General features: G+C 59.2%; 1 protein-coding gene across 3 annotated transcripts in view; it reads right to left on the bottom strand.

Moving 5' to 3' along the window:
* C6H16orf74 (chromosome 6 C16orf74 homolog) overlaps nt 1–13310 on the bottom strand; it is a 54385-nt gene that overhangs the window by 28965 nt on the left and 12110 nt on the right. For all 3 annotated transcript variants that reach the window (XR_002344457.1, XR_002344458.1, XM_013998143.2), the window contains one exon: nt 865–946. The gene's annotated coding sequence lies outside the window, so the exon portion shown is untranslated. The remainder of the gene's footprint in view (nt 1–864; nt 947–13310) is intronic.

Raw genomic sequence — 13310 nt, 5'->3', positions numbered from 1 at the left:
TTTCCTTATCAGTAACATGGGGTGTTTGTTGCACAAAGGCTGGACCAGCACAGAAGCGCCTGCAGCAGGCTGCCTGCAACTCCTCCTCCTCCTCGCTCTTGGTCAGGGAGCAGCGCGTCTGAACCTGCGCGCTCTTCGGTGTCCAGCACAGCGGGCCGGCAACCGCGGGCGGGTCTGAGGCCGTCCCCACCCGCCGAGCCCGCCCACCCGGCCGCGGCGCGGGGCCGCGGATCCACCTTGGAAAGAGTGCCCCCCCCACCTCCCCGGCCGCTGAGCTCCGCGGGCCGGAGGGATGCCGAGCGCGTTCACACTGGTCGCCCTTTGCGGCCGCAAACCTGCTTTGATGCCCTGGGAGCGAAAGGGGCCCCTAAGTGAGGCGGGTCATAAATAATACATTCCGAAATACTCGATGGAGGGGAAGTGGTTCCTGTTGAGGCCTCCTGCCCCCACCCCGGGCCGGGCTCCTTTCCAGCTTTCAGGAATGGCGGTCTGGTCCACTCCCCAGGAACTCGTGACATCTCGGAGCGGCAGGGAGAGTGGGGGGACACACCCCCAGCCCGCCCAGTGTGAGTTGCAGCACGGCCAGAGGGAGCCCAACTTTGCCCAAACCCGCGTCTCCGCAGAAAAGTGGGCAAGAAGTTGGGGGGACGCCCGAGCCCGCGAGGGTTCCCCCACGGCCCCCGGGACCTGCGCCCCCGCCCCACCCCGCCCAGGCGCGCCCCTACCCCTGCGGGAGCGGGCGGGATTGGACGCTGCCCGGCCGGGCGCTGGCCCTGGAGAAGAGCGGCGTCTTCTAGAAGTGCTGGGGTAGGGTGGGGTGGGGTGGGCAGCGCCGTGCCAGGAGCCGCGGCGCGGGGCACTCACCGCTTCCTGGTGGGCTCACTGTAGGGCCCGCCCGGGCACTGGCGGTGGCGGCGGCCGGGCTCGAGGGGCCGCGGCGGCGAGCCTGCAGGAGAGAGCAGCGGGGGTCATGGCCCGGGCCGGGCCGCGCACGGGGACCCCGCTCCGCCCCGGCCGGCGCTCCCGGCCGCCGCCGCTGCCGCGGCGCGCACGCCTCCCACCGCCCCCTCCCGGCCCCCGAGGGCGGGGCTGGCAGCAGCCCCGCCCCGCCCGCGGGCGCCCGATCGCACTGGCCGGGCGCTGGGGCGGAGCGGGGTCCCGTTGCCTCCCCGGGGAGTGCCTGCGGCCTCCCCCTGCCCTCGTCAGTTTCCCCGGGGTGAGATGGACGGGCAGGGGGGCAACCCGGGGAAAGTTTGGGCCGCGGCCCGGGGGTCTCTGCACCGCGCGCCCCGCCCCGAGGCTGGGTGCCAGGCTCCCTTGGGCCCTGCCCCCCAGCCCTGGGGGGTGGAGGGTGGGCCTCGGGGCGTCCCCCTACCGGATGGCCGTGCTTGAGTGCGCCCCAACGCCAGGCTGCGCGCGAGAGGAGTGGGCGGTCCCACTAGCTCACCACCTGCTGCCCGGCACCCGGACTCCGCTCATAATGTGCCCCCTCCCCCGCCGTATGCGGCCGCTGGCCTGGGGGCTGCAGATGGCCCTCGTGATCAAAGCGCAGCTCCCCCCATGGTTGAGTCTGGCCCTGGCTCTCCACACATGCACCCCACTTCTAGGGGGGACGCAGGGGTGCTGCCCAGCTGGGGGTGTTAGGACTTGTTTCCTGCCTGCCAGGCAGGTGTCAGGTTTTTTTTTTTTACCAAGCCCAACTGATAGTAACTCCCCAGTTCCCAACCCTGTGGGTGCAGGGGCCTTTTATCCAAATGGGTTTCTGAGGAGGCCTCCCACGTGTTTCTCATGTCATTGTCACAAGCCTCTCCTGCCGGCTCCATCGTACAAGCCCAAGGTCTCCATACCCTGTGCCCTGTGTCCTTCCAGAAGCTTAGAAAGGGAAACTGAGTTTCAGCAGGACCATTGTTCGCCTTCTGCAGGAAAGGATCAGATCACGGGGACTAGGGTGGGCGCCCTAGCCGGCTTCTCTCGGAGTCATTCCTGAAAATGTTGCAATCTTTTTTTTTTTTTTTTTTCTCCTCGTCTGGCCACACCCACAGCACATGAAAGTTCCCAGGCCAGGGATCGAACCCATCCCACAGCAGTGACCCAAGCCGCTCCAGGCCAGATCCCTAAGCCACCACGCCACAAGAGAACTCCAACACGTCACAATCTTTTGGTTCCCCTGACTGTATCATGTCCAGAGTGATAAGCAGGAAATGCATCCTGTCCCACCCCAACGGAGCACAGAGGGGGCAGGGTTAGGGCAGGGTGGGAGGGAGGGTGGGCTGTGAGGGTCCACTGCCCTTGTTCCTCCCCAGGGAGCTGTGGGGCAGGGCTGCTCCGCATGGCCTCCTCTGACGGTGGCAACAGGGGGGGTGGGGAAGCCCCCAGGGACAGCGGGCACGCACAGCACCCACATTTGTGTCTCGGAAGTGAGGCCCTTTCCGCCAGCTGAGAAGCCCTGGGCAGGCTGAGTGCTGGGCGCTGGTTGTGACATCAGCCTGTCTCTGGTCCCTGGTTTCCACAGGGGAGATGGGGATTCATTCACTTCTACAAGCACTTTTTTTTTTCCTTCTTAGAGCCGCTCCTACAGTAAATGGAGGTTCCCAGGCTGGGGGTCTAATCGGATCTGCAGCTGCTGGGCTACCCCCCAGCCACAGCAATGCAGGATCTGAGCCACGTCTGCAACCTACACCACAGCTCACAGCAACACCAGATCCCTAACCCACTGAGAGAGGCCAGGGATCGAACCCACATCCTCATGGCTCCTAGGTGGATTCGGAACCTGCTGAGCCACAACGGGAACTCCCTACAAGCACCTTTTGAGCACCTTCTCTGCACTGGGCCCTGGGCACCACAGTGACCAGGATAACTGGCACTGACTAAGCGCCCGTGGGCATGTGACCTGATGTCACCACATGCTCAGGACAGCCCTAGTCCCTCCGTTTTGCAGGTGTGGGCCCCGAGGCACAGGAGGCCATAGGTCGCCTAGCTGGTAAGCAGTCATGCTGACCTGTGCCCTCCTCTCCTGTCCCAGCAGGCAGGGAGCAGCCAGTCCCTCGGGGGAGTTTGGCCCAACTCGACACTGGGGGAGGGACGTGGGGCTAAGGAGAGGAGGCCACAGGATGCGATTTGTTAGTCGGGGCTGAGATGAGGAATGGAAAGAATCCAGCTTAATTTGCTTCCTCCCCCAGGAGGCCTCTGCCCCTTAGAACAGTGGGGTTTGTGCTTCAGTCTCAGAATGTCTCACTGTCCGCCCTTTGACGTTTGGGGCTGGCTGATCCCAGCCCAGTGGGGGCGTCCTGGGCAGTCAGGATGCTGAGCAGCATCCCTGGCCTCCTCCCACTAAATGCTCGTAGAATCACCCCTTCCCCAAGTTGTGACAACCAAAAGCATCTCCAGACATTGCCAGGGGACACCCTGGGGCACATCTGCTGGTGCCTGTTGAGAACCCGAGTGGATTCCACTGGTTCCCAGCCCTGGGAGCTTGCCGGGATCACTGCATGGGATGGGGGGGAGACAGGGGAGGGGGATCACTTAACCAATCAATCAAATGATTGACACCAACCCCCAGGGCTAGGGTCACCCAGGGACCTTGATCTAATTGGTCCAGGTGGGGCCCAGGCATGGGTGGTCTGTAAAAACTCCCAGGTGATGCTCATCAGTTGATACAATGGAGACCCTCAGATGGAGTTTAGGAGCCTAGAAACTGCAGATGCAATTCAACCAGACGAAGTGTGTGAAGTCTGGATAGGTGCTAATCCCAACAACGCAACTAGAAAACGACACTTGGGGGGAGTTCCTGTTGTGGCGCAGCAGACACGAATCCAACTAGGAACCATGAGGTTTCGGGTTCGATCCCTGGCCTCACTCAGTGGGTTAAGGATCTGGCGTTGCCGTGAGCTGTGGTGTAGGTTGCAGATGCCACTCGGATCTGGCGTGGCTGTAGCTGTGGCTGTGGTGTAGGCTTGGCAGCTACAGCTCCAACTAGACCCCCAGCCTGGGAACCTCCATATGCTACAGGTGTGGCCCTAAAAAGACAAAAAAAAAAAAAAAAAAAAAAAAAAAGACATTTGGGAGGTAATAGCAGAAAACTGAACGTAGTCCATGTATTAGATAATATTAAGAAATTATGACTGATATTAATAGATGGGATAGGGATACGTTTTCTTCTTCTTTTTTTTTTTTTTTTGCCACACCAGTGATATTCAGAAATTCTCGGGCCAGGGATCGAACCTGTGCCACAGCAGCGACTAGAGCCACAGCGGGGACAATGCCAGGTCCTGAACCTGCTCAGCCACCAGGAACTCCATCATTTTGACGTCTAAAGCCCTTCTCTGTTACTGATACATACGGAAAAGTATTTATGAGTGAATTAGTATGAAGCCGAGGTTTGCTTTTAAAGAGTCAGGGAAAATAAAAAAGTGGCTGAGTGAGGGTGGGAGGGGTAGAAGGAGAAGAAAGCAACGGAAAACCGGTGATAATTGCTGAGCTGAAGTGACAGGGACATGGTGGGTCAGTATACTATTCTCTCTACTTTCAGATGTGTTGAAAATTTCCAAAATAAAGTGGGACTTATTTATTTATTTTTTTTTAAAGAGAGAAAGAGTCCACTTGGAGAGGGTTTTCCTGGCAGCCAGGTGAGGTGCCCACTCCTGGGAAGGTGGTTTTGGGGTGGGGTGGGTAGAGGACGCAGGTGGTGGGGACCCCTGGGCTCTGGGGGAGAATCCAGCTCAGTGGGCTTGCCTGCCCGCCCCCACAAACAGCGGGGACTGGAGAGGAGGGGGCAGCCTGGAGCCCACAGCCCCTGGACCTGAAGCCAGGGCAGCAGCCCCACACCTGCCTGTGTTCAGACCCTCCTGGAGTTTGGGCAAAAGGCAGGTGCTGGAGGCGGGGGTTCCTCAGGTGTGCGCCCGGGGGGAGGGGCGCTGTGACGTGTCCCTCAGAGCCTCCCTTCTCAGCGCCTGGGTCTCCGTCTCATCTCCAGGAAGTAGGAGACAGTAATGAGAGCAGTCATCGTCCCCCAGCCCCGCCCCGGGGAGTAACTTCCTGAGCGTAATTCGACAAGAATCCCTTTGCGGACCGAGCGCCTGGCATGTGCCAGAAACAGTTCCAGCTGAGAACACAGTGAGTCAAAGCCTCTGCCCCACGGATGTGAGAGTCCGAGTGTTAAGGAGGAAAAGTAAAGCGGGAGGGGCTGGGAAGGGTGGAGCTAAAAGCTAGACAGGTGACAAGAGGAGACTGAGAAGCTGGCCTTGGAGTAAGCCCCTCCCAGGGGAGCGGGGGTGCGGTGGGCGGGGCGTGTGGCCATCAGGAGGAAACGCTCGCTGTAGGGGCCTGGGTTCTGGGTGCCACCCAAGGAGCACAGAAAAGGGACCAGATCCTCCTCCAGAGTTGTCCCGCCCCCACCCCTTGGCCACAGCTCTAAGCCAGTGTCCCTTTGCCAGGCGGCCTGCAGGCTGCCAGGCTGCCATGGGTTCATGGATGCCATGGGTGAAGGTCTGTGCCTCTCGATCAGGGAGACCCCGGACGGCGGGGACCAGGTGCCAGTGCTGGCATGCTGCCCTTGGCGTGGGGCGCAAGGCAGAGCACAGGGCAGGCACTCTAGACATGCTGGTGGAATGGATGGGACTTGCAAAGAACTGCGAGTCCTCAGAAGGTTTCTGGGGACCAGGGGGCCAGACGCATTCCAAGGAAAGCAGCAGATGCTACAGCCCATTCCCAAAGGAAGCCATCTGCCCAAATGCCAAGCCCGTGGAGCTGCCCGGGGGAGCTGACAGGGAGGGAGCGCCTCTGTGGGGGGCCGTGCCCGGAATGGGGAGGAGGGGGTTCAGGCAGGTGCCCCTTCTGTTGCCATAAAGGGGCTGCACCGGGGCTACGGGCAAGGGGACCGGCAGAAGCAAAGACGAGGGGCAGGGCTGGCAGGTGTGGTTGCCGCAGACGCTTTCTGAGCTTAAAAGGACACCAGGGCAGACCCAGGGCTCAGCAGGGCCACTGCTGACCAAAGACCATCTCCCAGCTCAGGATGCCTATGAAGTGCCGTGCCTGGGAGCCCACGGCCATGGCAGTGGGGAGAGCGGGCGCCCTGCAGACTGGCCCCCAGCAGACCCCCGTCACCATCGCATGACCGCCGCACACCCCAGAGACTATCCAGTCATACGCAGCACTGGGGGGTTTGGGGCCCAGAGGGGCTTCACAATCGGTCCAGGGCTTGGGGAGGGGGCAGATCTTTCCATATTCATGACCCCCCAGGCCTCGCCAGCAGCTGATTCCCTATTTGAGGCACGTCTGTGAAATTCAGCTTCACAATCAACCATCCTTCACTGAGCGAGGTGGCGGCTGACCCCGACCTCAGGTTCTTCATCCCTCCCCCGCTGAGAGGTGAGGCTTCCTAGTCCCTCCTCCTGGAGTCACGGCCTCGAGACCGAGACCGCATGACTATCGGAACAGAGAGGTGCAACGAGGCCTCAGGAGTCCCGGTTTCTCTCTCTGGGAACACGTGCTCTCGGCAAGGCTCCCTCTCAGGACCCCGTCATCACACTGAGAGATGCTCAAGCCGCTCACCAGGAGAGCCTGGTGTAGACCACTCAGCAGAGCTCCAGCTGAGCTCCCAGCCGATGCCCAGCACCCTCCACACGCCCTGTGGGTGAGCCCGGCCCGACATCCAGCCCAGGCAAGTCCCCACGCTAACAGCAGCCCAGCTGGTGTCAGGAGCTACCCCCAAACGACCTGCCTGAATCACCATGCAATACAGAGTTGGGAGAAAATATACAAGGGGGGTTGTTTTAAGCCACTGCTGTTCTAAGTTTGGGGATGTTTGTTACACAGCAAGAGATAGCTGAGCCAGGCTCCTTCTAAGTGTCAAGGAGAAATATGATCCAACTGCAGCTGTAATTTGTTGCAGTTAGATTTATGAACTAGTCCGAACGTCCAAAAGAGCCGGGAGCCTAAGAAAACGTACACTGATAACTTGCTCGATTTGCTTGAGTTCTTTTTCGCCTCGATACCTTGTTACGAAACTTGAAGATCTGCCTGTAACCTCTCCATCCCATTCTCTCCCCACCTTCCCACCTGAGGTTGGGGCTGGCCCTCCCCGCCTGCTGGGATTGTTCTGCTGCCTACCTGGGCACCACGGACAGCCTGCAGTCTTGGTTCACCTCCACCGCCCTCTTGCCAGGCAGTAGGCACTGGTATCCCGTTGTAAAGACGAGGACACTTGGGCTCAGAGAGGTCAAATGGTTTGGTCCGAGGACGTGTGGCTGGGAAGGGGCAGGGCTGGCCTCTCTCACCATGACCCACCAATGCTGCGTGGATGGCAGGTGGTTCCTGTTTTTCTGGGGAAACTGTTGGATGCCCACACTTGCACTGTGGGATTTTGGAAGCACGGGTCGCAGGAAGAAAATGCTGGATTTTGCTCAGCGGATGGGGGACTAGATGAGAAGGGGCCTGAAGCGGTCGTCGCTGGAGCCTGGTGATGGGCGCATGGGGCTGGGTGGGCCAGGCCCTTTGCACGTGTGTTTGAAAATTCCCCAAGCCAGAAAAGAAACACAGGGAGTTCCCGTCATGGCGCAGTGGTAATGAACCCGACTAGTATCCACGAGGGTGAGGACTGGATCCCTGGCCTCACTCAGTGGGCTAAGGATCTGGCATTGCTGTGGCTGTGGTGTAGGCTGGCAGCTGCAGCTCCAATTTCCCCCCTAGCCTGGGAACCTCCATATGCCATCAGCGTGGCTCTAAAAAGAGAAAAAAGAAAAGAAAAGGAACACAGGTCCCAGATGCAGGGTGGGCAGGAGGGTGACACAGGTGGGGACACCCCAGGCTGGAGGCCTGCTGTCCTAGAGGGTCACTGGAGAGCCTCAGGCTCACCTTGCAGTTGCTGAGCCTGTCAGGAGGGGCCCAGGGGCTGAACCCCACCCCGGAAGAGGCTGCCTGCTCCCTGACCCTGGGCTCTCCCATGTCCCTCCGGCCGCACCCTGTCCTGCCATGTCCTAGCAGCTTGCCTCTGGAGCCGCGGGCTTGGCGTGGGGCGGCAGCCATGCATCCCTGGGCTCTGCATACCAGCCGTCCCTGCTGGCAGGTGCCTGGCTCGAGCTCGTTTAATGACCCTGGGCAGTTGGGGACAGCGTCCTGAGCTTGTGGTGGGGGGAGAAGCCTCCCTTTGCCTCCGGGAGCAGCCGTCGGTCAGCAGGTCTGGGACCCCCACAGGGGTGAGGCCTCTATGAGCCACTCACAGCAAGTCGCTCAGCTTCTCTGAGTCTGTTTTTCACCCTGAAATGGGGGCGAGGAGCCCCCGCTCCAAGGGCTGCCGTAGGGATGCAAAGTGAGAGCGAGGGTCACTTCGCTGAGAGCCCGAATCATCGCTGAGTTGCTTGTGCAGTAACCAGGCGGCGGGTGTTGTAAGGATCCCTCTGCCTGGTCTTCTGAGGCGGGTTCTGGCACCAAGCCTCTTTCGCAGACAGGGTGCCTGATGCCCAGAGAAGGGCTGGCACCCGCTCTGGGTTTGGGGCTAGTGGGGGACAGAGCCTCGTTTCTGCCCCATGCTGGACACCAAGGTGGTATCCACCAATAGCTGGGGTCCCAGAACCCGCTGCCGCCTCACCAAAATCTAAAACCTCAAACCTCAAAGACGTCCTTAAGGAAACGGAAAGCTGAGCCGCAAACGAGAGAACATGCTCGCAAATCATACACCTGATGAGAAAGCGCACACACCGGACTCTCGGAACTCGTAACGCGAAGGCGAACGGGGAGTTAACGAACCCGACGGGTACCCATGAGGATGAGGGTTTGATCCCTGGCGCTGCTCAGTGGGTTAAGGATCCGGCGTTGCCGTGAGCTGCGGTGTGGGTCGCAGAGGTGGCCTGGATCTCATGTGGCTGTGGCTGTGGTGCAGGCTGGCAGCTGCAGCTCTGATTTGACCCCAGGCCTGGGAACCTCCATATGCCCTGGGTTCCACCCTAAAAAAAACAAAAAAATAAAATAAAAGGATAATAAACGTTGGTGAGGATGTGGAGAGACTCTTAAATTACTGCTTGAATGGAAAGTGATACAGCCGCCTTGGAATCCAGCTCAGCCAACTGTTAGAAAGGTCACCATTTATTTAGCAAACACACCCCATTGACCACCTCTAGGTCTCCAGCCAAGAGAAGCAAAACCCCGCATCCGATGCAGAGATGTGCACAAACGGCGTTCACAGCAGCGCTACGCACGAGAACCAAAAGGCAGGAACGGTACAGAGGGCCGTGGACCGCGGCACAGAGGAATAAACCATGGTCCATGCAGACGGGGATGCCGTAAGACAGAAGGAAGCCGGGTCCCCGAAGCGCCAAAGACAAGCCTCAAAGCCACTGTGCTCAGTGCACAATGCCAGACATGGAGGCCACACAGCACAGATTCCACTCAAACGAAGCGTCCAGACGGGCACGTGGATGGAGACACAGAGCAGACTGGGGGTGCCCAGGGCAGGGAGGAGAGGCAGAGACTGCCACTGGGGGCAGAGGGATCTGCACATTTACCAAAAATCACTGAATTATGCCCATAAAGCAGGTGCATGCTCCAGTCTGTAAGTGACACCCCATGAAGCCTGGGATACAGCGGTTACACCAGCTGCCGTATTAACCCCTCCGGGCACAGCACGAGCCCCAGGCACCCAGCCCTGAAATGACCAGGGGACCTGCAGATGGGGAAAAGGCGGGGTGGGGGGGGCGGGAGAGGCACCGTCAGGGGCTCCAGGCCCTGGGCGCTCCCTGACCGACGACACTGCTTCAGGGCTGTGGGGACAAACTATAAACGAAGACAAGACTGCAGCCACAAGAAAGCACGACAAAGCTCTTGGCGCCCTGCTGTGGGACGGTCTCCAAGGGAAAGCAAGCAAGTCGCAGAAGCAGGTCCCAACGTTCCATCCTGTCACTGCAAAGGGAGGGGAGGACAGGGCCCTGAGTCCCGGGCATGGAGGGTTCCCCAGCACCCAGGCGGGCTGCCCGTGTGCCAGGGCGGGGGCAGGGGCCCCGGGGCCCTTTCGGCCCTTCCCTTTAGCCCTTTTGAAACTGGCATCAAACTTGGTCTTTGTAAGCGTGCCAGGGCTTTGAAGACACAGTGAGGTTTGGCTTCACAAGCGTTCCTGAGTGTGCGAGACTGTGCTTGTGAACTCTAGGAAGGGGACACGCCGCCAAATCCTTGCGGATGCCAAACCGTAAGAACTATTTTAAAAATGCTCCACAACCGGAGGCGTCTGATGGTGGGTGTGGGTGGGCTGTCTCGTCGCCTTCTGTGCTCTGCGATGGGACCTCCCCCGGCAGGTGGGGAACCCCAGCCCGGGCCGGGGTTGAGGTCATGGCAGTGGAGAGATCCGGTGGGGGGTCGGGGGCGGCAGTTCCCTGAGAGGTGGGGGAGGAGCGGGCACGGATCTGGGACCCGTGGGAGGTGGTGGCGACAGAAGGACTGACTCAAGGACACCTCCCAGTCTTGGGCCTCCTGCAGCCCACGGGTGAGTTGCTCTGTCGGATTAATTTTGATCTTGCCAAATTCAGGGAAATAGTAGACCTTGGAGCTACTGTGAAGATAAAATATTGGTACTTTCTGATCTGTAGGGAATCTGCAGCTTTTTTTTTTTTTGCTTTTTAACAAAGAGGTTCCCAGGCTAGGGGTCCAATCGGAGCTACAGCTGCCAGCCTACACCACAGCCACAGCCACGCCAGATCCGAGCCATGTCTGCGACCTACCACAGCTCATGGCTGCGCAGGATCCTTAACCCACTGAGCAAGGCCAGGGATCGAACCCGCAACCTCATGGTTCCTAGTCGGGTTTGTTTCTGCTGAGCCACGATGGGAACTCCAAATCTGTGGCTTTTGATAGACATTCTTGTTCATGTACCAATATGTTCTTATAAGGACAGTCACCCCCTTTATTTGAGGACATGTATGGGGAACCTCACCTGTTCATACCCCAAAGCCCTGGGCCGAAGTCCGCCAGGGTCAGAGGTAAGACCAAGTCCAAAGCTCTGTCCTTATCTTATAAACACTTGAATCAACCAGGCTTTCCAGCTCAGCTTAGAAGAAGCATTTCTAAGGGGACCTAGATGGGCTGCGGGACAGTGAGTCATGGAGGACGTGGGAGGCAGGTGCCCTGATGGGGCCAGAGCTCGAGAAAGGCCTAGTGGCAGGAAGGACAATGCAGACTCAGGGAGTGTGGCCTTGGGGACGGTGGTGGAGGGACAAACAAGCCTCAAGCTTGACAGTCTCACGCTGAACGGTCACCGTTTGTCACAGAGAAAAGGCTAAAAGCCATTATTGAATATTTCTCACCTAAAACCATTAAAATAAGTTTCAGTGTTGTGCCTGGCGGGGGAGCAGATTCAGTTGCGGAAACCTTAGCTTACGTCAACCGTACTTCTTCCCAAAGATGCCGCACAGCTAAGATTTCCACACACCTCTGGGAAGAGGGGCTCCCTGGAGCTCAGACCAGGCTCCCATCTGCTCGGGGGTCACGCTGCAGATGGCAGCGGCCTAGAGCCATAGAGCTCTTCCTTCAAGCCCTGCCTGGCCAGGCCACCCAGACTGGCAGCTTCAAAGTTAACCTTTCCCAAGGCATCAAAGAGGGCGCCGTGGCGTGCAGGGGCCGGGCGCCGTGCCCAGCGGGCAAGCGCAGCTCTGGTGTTCTTCCAGGAGGCCTTGGGCAGCGGGAGGGCTGGCTCACAGCCCTCAGTGTGCTCCTGGCCTCCAGGAGCTTTGGAGGAACCTGCGGGGACAGTGTCAGCAGGGTTGGGGCATCACATGCAGCGGCTGGGAGGGGGCCGACCCCAGCGCGGCCTGGGCTGCTCTGCAGGACACTGTTTCCAGGTCAGTGTGGGGCCTTCCAGAAGGCCCTGCCCAGGGCAGGCTCCCCGGCAGCAGCCAGCCTTGCCTCTGCAGGCGGCCAGCCCTGGTGGCCTCTGCCTCACGACCCTGGAGCAGGAGAAGAAGGGACGAAGGGAAGGGTGTCAGGGCCCTCGAGCAAGGGGACAGCACAGCCTGAGGACACCAGGGATGGGCCAGGGGGATGCTGGTACACTCTCGTTCTGTTCTCAAAGCGTCAGGTCACTTATTCATTCATCAAACTTGCCCTGGGCACCCGCCACAAGGTGCCAGACTGGCAAAGTCTAGGGCTATTTCTGTCCAGTAGAAACTAAGTGGAGCCACAGCTGCCATTTATGATTTCCTAGTGACTTTGGTTAAAAACATTAAAAAAAAAAAAAAAACCAAACAACCCAGAGTTCTCATTGTGGCATAGCAGAAATGAATCCGACTAGGAACCATGAGGTTGTGGGGTGGCTCAGATCCTGCTGTGGCTGTGGCACAGGCTGGCAGCTGTAGCTCTGATACCACCCTTAGCCTGGGAACCTCCATGTGCTGTGAGTGCGGCCCTAAAAAGCAAAAAACCAACTGAATTTCTTTTTTTCTTCTTTTTTTCTTTTTCTCTTTTTAGGGCTATACCTGCGGCATATGGAGGTTCCCAGGCTAGGGGTCTAATCAGAGCTGTTGCTGCCGGCCTACACCACAGCCACAGCAATGCAGGATCCGAGCTGCATCTGCAGCCTACACCACAGCTCGCGGCTATGCCAGATCCTTAACCCACTGAGCAAGGCCAGGGAATCGAACCCACAACCTCATGGTTCCCAGTCGGAGTCGTTTCTGTTGCACCGCGACGGGAACTCCTGGTCAAAAATTATTAACAAGATAGTTCACAACTTTCTTTTCGTGCTACGTCTTGCAAAGCCAGTGTGTCTTTTTCACTCAGAGAGCATCCCGATGTGGACCAGCCATGTTTCACGTTCTCAGGAGCCACATGGGACAGCAGGGGTCTAGAGAGGCAAGGACGCCGACACCCCGGCTTTCTGCCCAGCGAGGGGTGGAGACTGCGACGCGGAGCTCAGGCTGCGCTACCCGATGGCAGGTGCTGCAGGACGTGACAACAGGGATGCTCTGTCCCCTGGGTCCTACGTGGGCTCCTGGTTGTTGCTCTGCCACTAGTGACCTGGAGAGCTCCGGCTACCACTCAGCATTTAATGAATTCACCACCACAAGGAGGGGCTGCTCCACGCTCACCAGACTGCAAACTGGTCCTGGCCACAGGGCTGAGAGCTGCCTTCCCTGCTCAGCGAGCGGAAGGGGGTGACTGGAGGGCACCTTGGCACCATCTGGGGAAGCTCAGCCCTTGCCAGCCAACCACCCCACGGAAGGGTCTGTGTCCCGGGAAGGCCGCATGGGGGAAGCACCCGGAGGGGGAGGGCCTGGGGGTGTCCCCTGCAGCAGTGGGCGCAAAGCAGGGAACTTGGTCCGAAGAATGAATAG

The sequence above is a fragment of the Sus scrofa genome, chromosome 6 (genome assembly GCF_000003025.6).
Source record: "Sus scrofa isolate TJ Tabasco breed Duroc chromosome 6, Sscrofa11.1, whole genome shotgun sequence".
Classification (NCBI taxonomy): domain Eukaryota; kingdom Metazoa; phylum Chordata; class Mammalia; order Artiodactyla; family Suidae; genus Sus; species Sus scrofa.
This window is presented reverse-complemented; position numbering and strand designations above follow the sequence as displayed.